The sequence below is a fragment of the Microcaecilia unicolor genome, chromosome 3 (genome assembly GCF_901765095.1).
Source record: "Microcaecilia unicolor chromosome 3, aMicUni1.1, whole genome shotgun sequence".
In the NCBI taxonomy this organism is placed as follows: domain Eukaryota; kingdom Metazoa; phylum Chordata; class Amphibia; order Gymnophiona; family Siphonopidae; genus Microcaecilia; species Microcaecilia unicolor.
Window position 1 is genome coordinate 127650153 of NC_044033.1, and position 8396 is coordinate 127658548.

At 42.4% G+C, this 8396-nt stretch overlaps 1 long non-coding RNA gene across 1 annotated transcript; it reads left to right on the forward strand.

The window, feature by feature from the left end:
- Positions 1–615: 615 nt before the first annotated feature.
- Positions 616–7948, forward strand: LOC115464800. The gene is made up of 3 exons (XR_003941273.1): positions 616–626; positions 6629–6634; positions 7867–7948. It is a non-coding gene; the product is annotated as an uncharacterized LOC115464800 (long non-coding RNA).
- Positions 7949–8396: the final 448 nt, after the last annotated feature.

Below are 8396 nucleotides of genomic sequence, written 5' to 3' on the forward strand. Positions count from 1 at the left end.
ATATCCAATAAGCACCAATTAGAACATTCAAATAACATTACTGTGATACTAATGGTTTTCTACAATACGGCTTACCATATAGATGAGGGGTCAAATGCAGATATATAGGAGCACATTTACTAAGCCGAGTAAGCGTCTACGTGCTCCCAATGTACACCAAAATGGAGTTACCACACAGCTACTGCATGGCCCTTGCGGTAAATTCATTTTTGGTGCATGTCTGCTACGTGTGCCCGAAAAATATTTTTTATTTTCTGGCACGCGTCAGCTACGCATGCCAAGTGGCATTTGGCACACGTGGGTCATTACCGCCTGGTTATCGTGTGAGACTTTACCACTAGGTCAATGGCTGGCGGTAAGGTCTCAGACCCAAAATGGATGCACTGTAATTTTCATTTTGCCGCACGTCCATTTTCGTCAAAAAGTTTAAAAAGGCATTTTTTTGCAGGTACGCTGAAAAATGATTCTGCGCGTGCCCAAAACAGACGTCTACACTACCGCAGGCCATTTTTCAGCGCACCTTGGTAAAAGGACCCCATAGATGGGGGTACAAGACCTGCATTCATACGATATAAATGTGGTATAAAATATCCTGATCCATCCTTGCCATTTTCAGGGCTCAGAACGTTTAAGAATAAAAATAAAAAATAGTTTTCCCTGCAATGGACCTACTTGCCAGCTAGTGGAGTTTCAATTGAAACCCACTCCAGCCCATCCTGATCTGATCTAAGAATTCTGATATCCAGATGATTATGCTGGTTAATCTGGATCAGGGGGCAGCAATATTAATTTTAAATACTTGCTTGGAAAAAGTTGCACTATTTTTAATGATCATAGTTTAAAAAAGTAATTCCAAAATATTGTAGGCAAGTCAATAACCTGCAAGTATTTCCCATGATTAGAAGAACCCAATTAAGGTGTTGTCAAGTTGTAAGAAATTTAGAGTACTACTGGATCCCAGCCTAACAACGAAGAAGCAAATTTCAGCAGTGGTACAAACATTTGCTAATTTACATCTTTTGCGCTGGAGGAGACATTTACCCCTGGATTCTACATAAGGCGCTTTGAGTTGTGTGCACAAATTAATTGAATAATGAGCCAATCGGCGCTGGGCGCTGATAATTGGGCAGTAACAAGCAATTATCAGCATTAATTGGCAATAAATTAACATTTATGCACGCATCTTTTTAGGCATATTCTATAAAATGGTGCACATAAATTCTAGTGTGCGGATCCGAAAAGGGGGCATGGCCATGGGAAGAGCATGGGCGGATAGGGGCGTTCCTAACATTTATACATGTTGTTATAGAATTAGGGGGATCGGCATCTAATTTATGCATGGGGAATTTACACCAGGTTTTAATTGGCGTAAATAGTCGATACTTAATGTAGTTGAGGTTCCTGGCGCTAAGCACTATTCTATAAACCACACTTAAAATTATGTGAGGTGTATAGAATAGCTCTATTTTTTTGCCACTGATTTTACTACTACTACTACTTATCATTTCTAAAGTGCTACTAGATGCTATTTATAGAATCTAGGGGTCCTTTTCTAAAGTGCGCTGAAAAATGGCCTGTGGTAGTGTAGGCACGGCTTTTGAGCATGTGCAAATCCATTTTTCAGTGCGCCTGTAAAAAATACCTTTTTTTATTTTTGCCGAAAATGGATGTGCAGCAAAATAAAAATTGGCGCGCATCCATTTTGGGTCTGAGACCTTACCGCCAGCCGTTGACTTAGTGGTAAGGTCTCTCATGTTAACTGTGCGGTAATTGCCTATGCACGTCAAGTAGGAGTTACCACCCGATTTTCGCCGTATGCCAGAAAATAAAATATATTTTCTAGCGCACGTAGCAGACGCACATAAAAAATGAAATTACCGCACAGGCCATGTAGTAGCCTGGCGCTAACTCCGAATTGGCATGCGTTGGGTGCGCATAGGTGCCTACACGTAGCGGACGTGCATAAAAAATGAAATTACCACATGGGCCACGCAGTAGCCAGGCAGTAACTCTGAATTTACGTGGCTTAGTAAAAGGACCCCCCTAGTCCTTTGAGGGTAATTTTATACACCATTCTCATATGAAATGCTGATTGTGCCATTACCTTGCATTTCAGATGCTTTAATATCAGCTGTTTTAGAAAGTACTAAAGCTTCCTGTAATATTCATGAGCATATTGAGGGCAATTTTTAAAGCCATTTAGATGGGTAAATACTAGTATACCTGGATAAATATGCCCATCTAAAACACACTTCTTAAGATCAATTAAAAACTGTGCACAGGGTCCCAACATGTGAACCTTTACCTGCACTAAAGAGGAACATTCTTATGGTGTGTGGAGGATGCACACATAACATTTGAAAACATACATGAGTTAGTTTACCTCATTCTGCCATCTGCACCTATAGAAAAGCAAAGTACATGGATGTTTTCAACATGCAACTCAACACTACGTAGTTTTGATTTTTTGAAAAATAGTTACAAAGTGCAGTACATGCCTAAACGTACCTTTGGGCTGCTCAAAATAGCCCATTATATACTGGGTTTTGGTATGCCCGTCTCTGTCACCAGACTTAATGAAGCTTATATCTGTGATAGCAAATTATCTATATCTGTCTCAGCTATCAGGGATACCAAGTGTGGAATTTTGTCTTCTCTAGATTATGAGTATATGTGCTTATAGTATTTCAGATATATTTACTTGCCTATTCATCCCTCAATATAGACTCAACCCTGCTCCCCCTGTCGTCCTCCTACTCAAGGATATCTTTATGAGAGATTTTCTCCACTAATTTAATTTCTTCATTAAGGATGACAGCACTATTTGCTCAGCTTCCATCCACCACTCCCCTCATCTTGCTTAAACTCGTTTATGTATCATCTGAATCTCTCACCCGGGATGACGATTCTTCCTGCCAAGTAGATCATCCCACAAATATAACCTTTTATTTATCTGTGCATTCCTTAGCTTCCAATATATTCAGAGTCTCTACTTTGCTGACGCAACATAGCTGGATTTTACCCTTACTATACACAGTAGAAATACTATGGCCCTTACTTGATCCTTGTCTCTCCCTAATTTTTTTTAATTTCTCCTGTACCATAGTTAGGCCTTTGGTTTCCAAATGGACAATGGCATCTTCTTCACATTTTTTTTCTGCTCCTATAATCAGGTCTTAATTTGTAGACAAAAAAGAGATGGAACTGTGGAGTTGAAGGATAGCGAGTGGGTGGTCCAGGGACAGAAGGAACATAGGAAGACGGGCTGGATTAGGGAGTAGAGGGGGCTTTTTACTAAGCCGCGCTATGCTCTACATGCTTGCACCAAAATGAGACTACCACCAGGCCAGGGTGCCCTCCTGGCGGTAATTTCAGATTTGGCACGCATCCATAATGCCTGAATTATTTATTTATTTCCTCCTATGCACCGGTTCCGGCGGTAATCGGCACTTGGCGCTCGCCAACTGGTCACAACACATGTATCACGTGAGCCTTTACCGCTAGATCAATGGGTGGTGTTAAGGGCTTAGGCCAGTTTTTGGTGTGTACTGGTTTCATTTTTACTGCAGGCCCTTTTCTTGTCCCATTTTTTTTAAAGTTTTTGTAGATGTGGTAAAAATTGGCCTGGCATGCACCCAATACATGTGCCTACACTCAGTGGCGTAGCCAGAATGTAATTTTTGGGTGGGCCAGTGGGTAGTTTGGGTGGGCATGCATTTCTTCTTCCCTTCTCTACCCCCCCCCCCCCATGAACTTTAAAAGTTAAATACTATAAATTTGAACCCCTCCCCACCCCAACCCGATATCCCATCTGAGCCCCCCCTGCACGACCCAGTCCCCACCTGCCTACCAGCTCCACGATCGACGAGCAGATGACCCTCGTCTTCCATCCGGCATCGAGTCTTAAACAAACAAACAAAAAAAAGCCCAGAGAAACGCCTCGCGTCTGCTGTGCACTGCTGTAAAGCAAGCAGCAAATCGTCTCGTCGGTCCTTCCTTCACTGTGCCCGCCCTTGCGGAAATAGGAAGTTACATCAGAGGGCGGGACACAGTGAAGGAAGGACCGACGAGACGATTTGCTGCTTGCTTTACAGCAGTGCACAGCAGACGCGAGGCGCTTCTCCGGGTTTTTTTTGTTTTTTTTTTTAAGACTCGATGCCGGATGGAAGACGAGGGTCGTCTGCTCGTCGATCGTGGAGCTGGTAGGCAGGTGGGGACTGCAGCACCAGCAGAGCACCCCCCCTCCCCACCTGCTGACACCCGGGGCTGGGCGGGCCTGGAGGGAAACTGGCTGGGCCTGGGCCCATCCAGGCCCACCCGTGGCTACGCCCCTGCCTACACTACCGCAGGCCACTTTTAAGAGAAGCTTAGTAAAGGACCCCAGAATGACTTTTCTCTGCTCCTCTCTTCCTCTTCCCTGCTGCCTGCCTGGAAGGGAGGGGCTGGATCAAAGAACCTACTGTTCTGGAGTCTGAATAGAATTGGTGGAACTGTGGTCCAAGCTGTTCCCCCAGAAATTATGTCCTGCCTATAATATTAAGACTATTCAATGTTTCTGATAATCTAAACCCCCACCAGAAGAAATGTGCTCATTTTTGGAAACTGCTTTCAGATACCCACTATGGAGCGGGACCTTCTTCAACACTCACTCAAAGGCTTTTTCATGAGTATCTTCTATGTACAATGTTGCAAAGACATTCTGAATTCATTATTTTCTGGCTTTGTCTCTCTTTTTATCCTACTAGAGCCTATTATAATCTTTCAAATTCTTGGGAACCATTATGAGAGAGGAAACAGTTTTTCTACATGCTGGATAGAAGAGGCACTTCTAATTCTAGTTGAGTTTTCTTTCTTTTTAATGTTGCAATATGCAACCAAATTTTCACAAAACTTGAGCCAGACGGATTAGGGGTGGGCAACCTACAGCTCAAAAGCCGAATGTGGCCGGTCGTTGAATCTTATGCGACTTGTGAGACCATGAGAAGTATATACAGAAAACGTCATTACCCAGAGTTTTGGTGATTCCGAATACAGTATCTTGCAAATAGTTTTAGAATTGCCACCCTAGCAGTTTGTTTCCATCATTTTTAGTTAAATGGACCTCTGTGCATTTCCGGTTCTGATACTACATAATGTTGCGGATCGATAGGGATGGTACAAATATTCATGCGGCCCTATCTGTATAAAGTTTTCCCACCCCTGAGACAGATAACAAGATATCTTGAGAATGCTACAAACTTTTGCAGGCCCATCAACTTCTTCACCAAACCTATTTTGAAGAACTTTGCACATCTCTGTGTTATGGCTACTTCAACTGTGCCATAGAAAAGCACAAGTTTAAAGTTTGTGTTCCTTTTTACTCACATGTTTACTACAAATTGATCATTCTCTGTATTGAGCCTCATGGAAAACATTTATGATGCTTGTGGCGGGTTGGAGGGGCCATACAATTAACAGTTCTTTAAAACACTTGCAACCGTCCTCATGTGTGGATGACAAATTCTGAAACATTGCTATTGGTGAAACTCTTTATTTGGATAAGAAATTTGCTATATGTTATTTCTTAATTATTGATAATCAAAGAAAGTACACATTACTCTCCATAAATTGCAAAACAAATATTCAACTGTGAATTGAGTTTATTTATTTTACATCTCAGTCTGCTATTTAATTAAGAGAGACTTTATTTTGGCAGAGAACTGAGACACAGTTCATCATTCTTCATTTTTTTCTTTTTAGTTTCTACAGCCTTTCACTTATCACTATTATATCCTTAAACTGTAGAGCTATCATTGTGCAAACAGGGTCAGCCCTGGCTAGTATGTACATAGGAGTTCACTACCCTGAAATACCAGGCAGTCTGCCATTCAGACAGCAAAATCAATAGTCCATAGCCAAGCAATGTAACCTGCATTTGCAGCAACAATATTTTACACGGTGAGGTCTGTGGTGATCATAGTTTAAACATTTGGTGGCAAAGTCAGTGAACTGCTGTGCATTTCATATTTCTTCCAGTACCTTCATAGTCACGTGACCTCATCGAACAACATCTAAACTAAATTTCAGCATCTCCTGCTGACACTCAAAGAGGAATTGTGACTTCGGGGCCCATTAGGGATGGTGCTGTGGGTGCTGCATAAGAGCAACTAGAGCAGAGAGTTGATAGCATGGAGGTGAAGTCAAGGAACTGGGTGTGATTCCAGAATGGATGCTGTAAGCTCATTAACAGATGTCAGTATTTCTGATAATGTCCATTCTTGAAGAAGGAGCCTCCTTCCATGCTTGTACCCCTAGTCTTAACTTGCCTGGACTTCTCCTTCTCCTTAACCTAGGTTCATGTTCTCCCATTTTCCATGCTTCATCTTTCCTTTTCCCCATCTCCACCCCACCCCTATATTTAGCTTTCAAAATAAATTTCTGTTTTATATTTTTGGAAAAGCTGTTGTCATATATCATTTTTGCATGTAGGGGGTTCCATCAGCCTTCACCCAGCAGATGATAGGCCAGATAGAAGGACAGAGAGTGATGTGGAATTCCCTACGAATCATCTCACATAGGCTCTTCTGAAAGACACCCTCACTTCAGGGTTCTTCTATGGTAATCTTTTATGATCCTCCTGAAAGATGAGCAGAGGGTAAGGCAGTCGGGGCAGGACTTATTCTAAAATGAGACAGCTAAAGAAAACGTCTTAGCCATCTAGCCCCTTAGTCCTTTTTTTTTTTTTTTTTTTTTACAGCTAGTAGGCCTGAAGTATGCATCCAGAAATCATTACAACACAGATATGTTAGCCATGTCTGCAGGTTTTAGGGCCCAAGCATCAAGAGAAGCATACCATGGAGAAAACCTACTGTAGAGAGATGTTGCAGCTTATGCCCCACAGCTAAAGCTTGAAAGTGCAAGGGGACTTTGGTTGCTATTAGCTTACCCTCTCAGCAGTCTCTTCATTGCTTGTTATCCCCAATCCCCTTACACAAACATGGCTGCTTAAGTTGGTTGCTGTTTTTTTTTTTTGTTACATTTGTACCCCACGTTTTCCCACTCATGGCAGGCTCAATGCGGCTTACATATTTGTATACAGGTACTTATTTGTACTTGGGGAAATGGAGGGTTAAGTGACTTGCCCAGAGTCACGAGGAGCTGCCTGTGCCTGAAGTGGGAATCGAACTCAGTTCCTCAGTTCCCCAGGACCAAAGTCCACCACCCTAACCACTAGGCCACTACTCCATTCCACCCCTCAATGGTATTTTGATTCAGAATTACTAGAAAGCAGTACATAGCCACAGGGTTCTGCAATGCCTCTGCACTCTGATAATACAGTCATGGTATTCTAGGCAATCACAACAAACAGCATTGAAATATTCCCTCTTTCCCAAGCCACCACGGATCCTTAGGACAACAAAAGAAGGACAAATGGTATTATTTTATTTATTTATGTATTTATTTATACTTATATCCCACATTTTCCCACTCATGCAGGCGCAATGTGGCTTACAGAGAATTAAAGAAGAGTACAAAGTATAGAAGCAATTGTGCAATAATGCTGAGAAGGGCCTGGAACCAGCCTTCCCTTCATTCAGGGGAGAAAAAAAAATCAAAGCCTTTGCCCTGGGAATGATTTTCTTAAATGTTTCCTTAAGGAAGCTATAAGGAATTTGGAGATGATCCCTAACTATATCCACGCTAGGGGGAGGGAGCATCTTCCCTCTAGCTCAGTGATACTACTAGCTAAGGAGAATAGGAAACCAGAGCCATCCCAGGGGTATCAGATGACCTAGACAAAACTTCAGGGTGTATTTCCTCCCCATGAGCAGCTCCCTCCAGGTAACCAGCATCTCAGTAGCCTAATGGTTAGTGAAGTAGCCTGAGAACTGGGTTCAATTCCCACTGTAACTGCTTGTTACTTTGGGCAAGTTAGTTAACCCTCTATTGCCCCAGATACAAAATAAGTACCTGTGCATCTCATTTCTCATTCCCTACCTCTACCTTGCTTCCAGCATCTCCTCCCCTTCTATGCCACTGCTGACACCCCATACATCCCAGCTGAGGGAGCAGGGAGCAAGAATCTGGTTCAGATTTTAGAGCTCTGTGGTGATGACCCCTGAGATGAGCATTGAGGGTACTCATTCCTTGCCCTACTTGTAAAGTTAGGTTTTGGCCTATGCCCCACATCCCATTCAGGTTCTAGAATTTTCTGTCAGGAAAGGCATAGGTATCCATACAACTGATGTCTTAACTGTGCTATATGGTAGAATGCAGCACAAGGGTCATTTGTAACTAAGGATACTTATGGAACCTTGACACCTTTGGATACATTAACGCTGTGGAGCAGGAGCAATACATCACAGGGCAATTGTGTAATGTACAACAGCTTCCATTCCATAGTCTGTCAAGATATA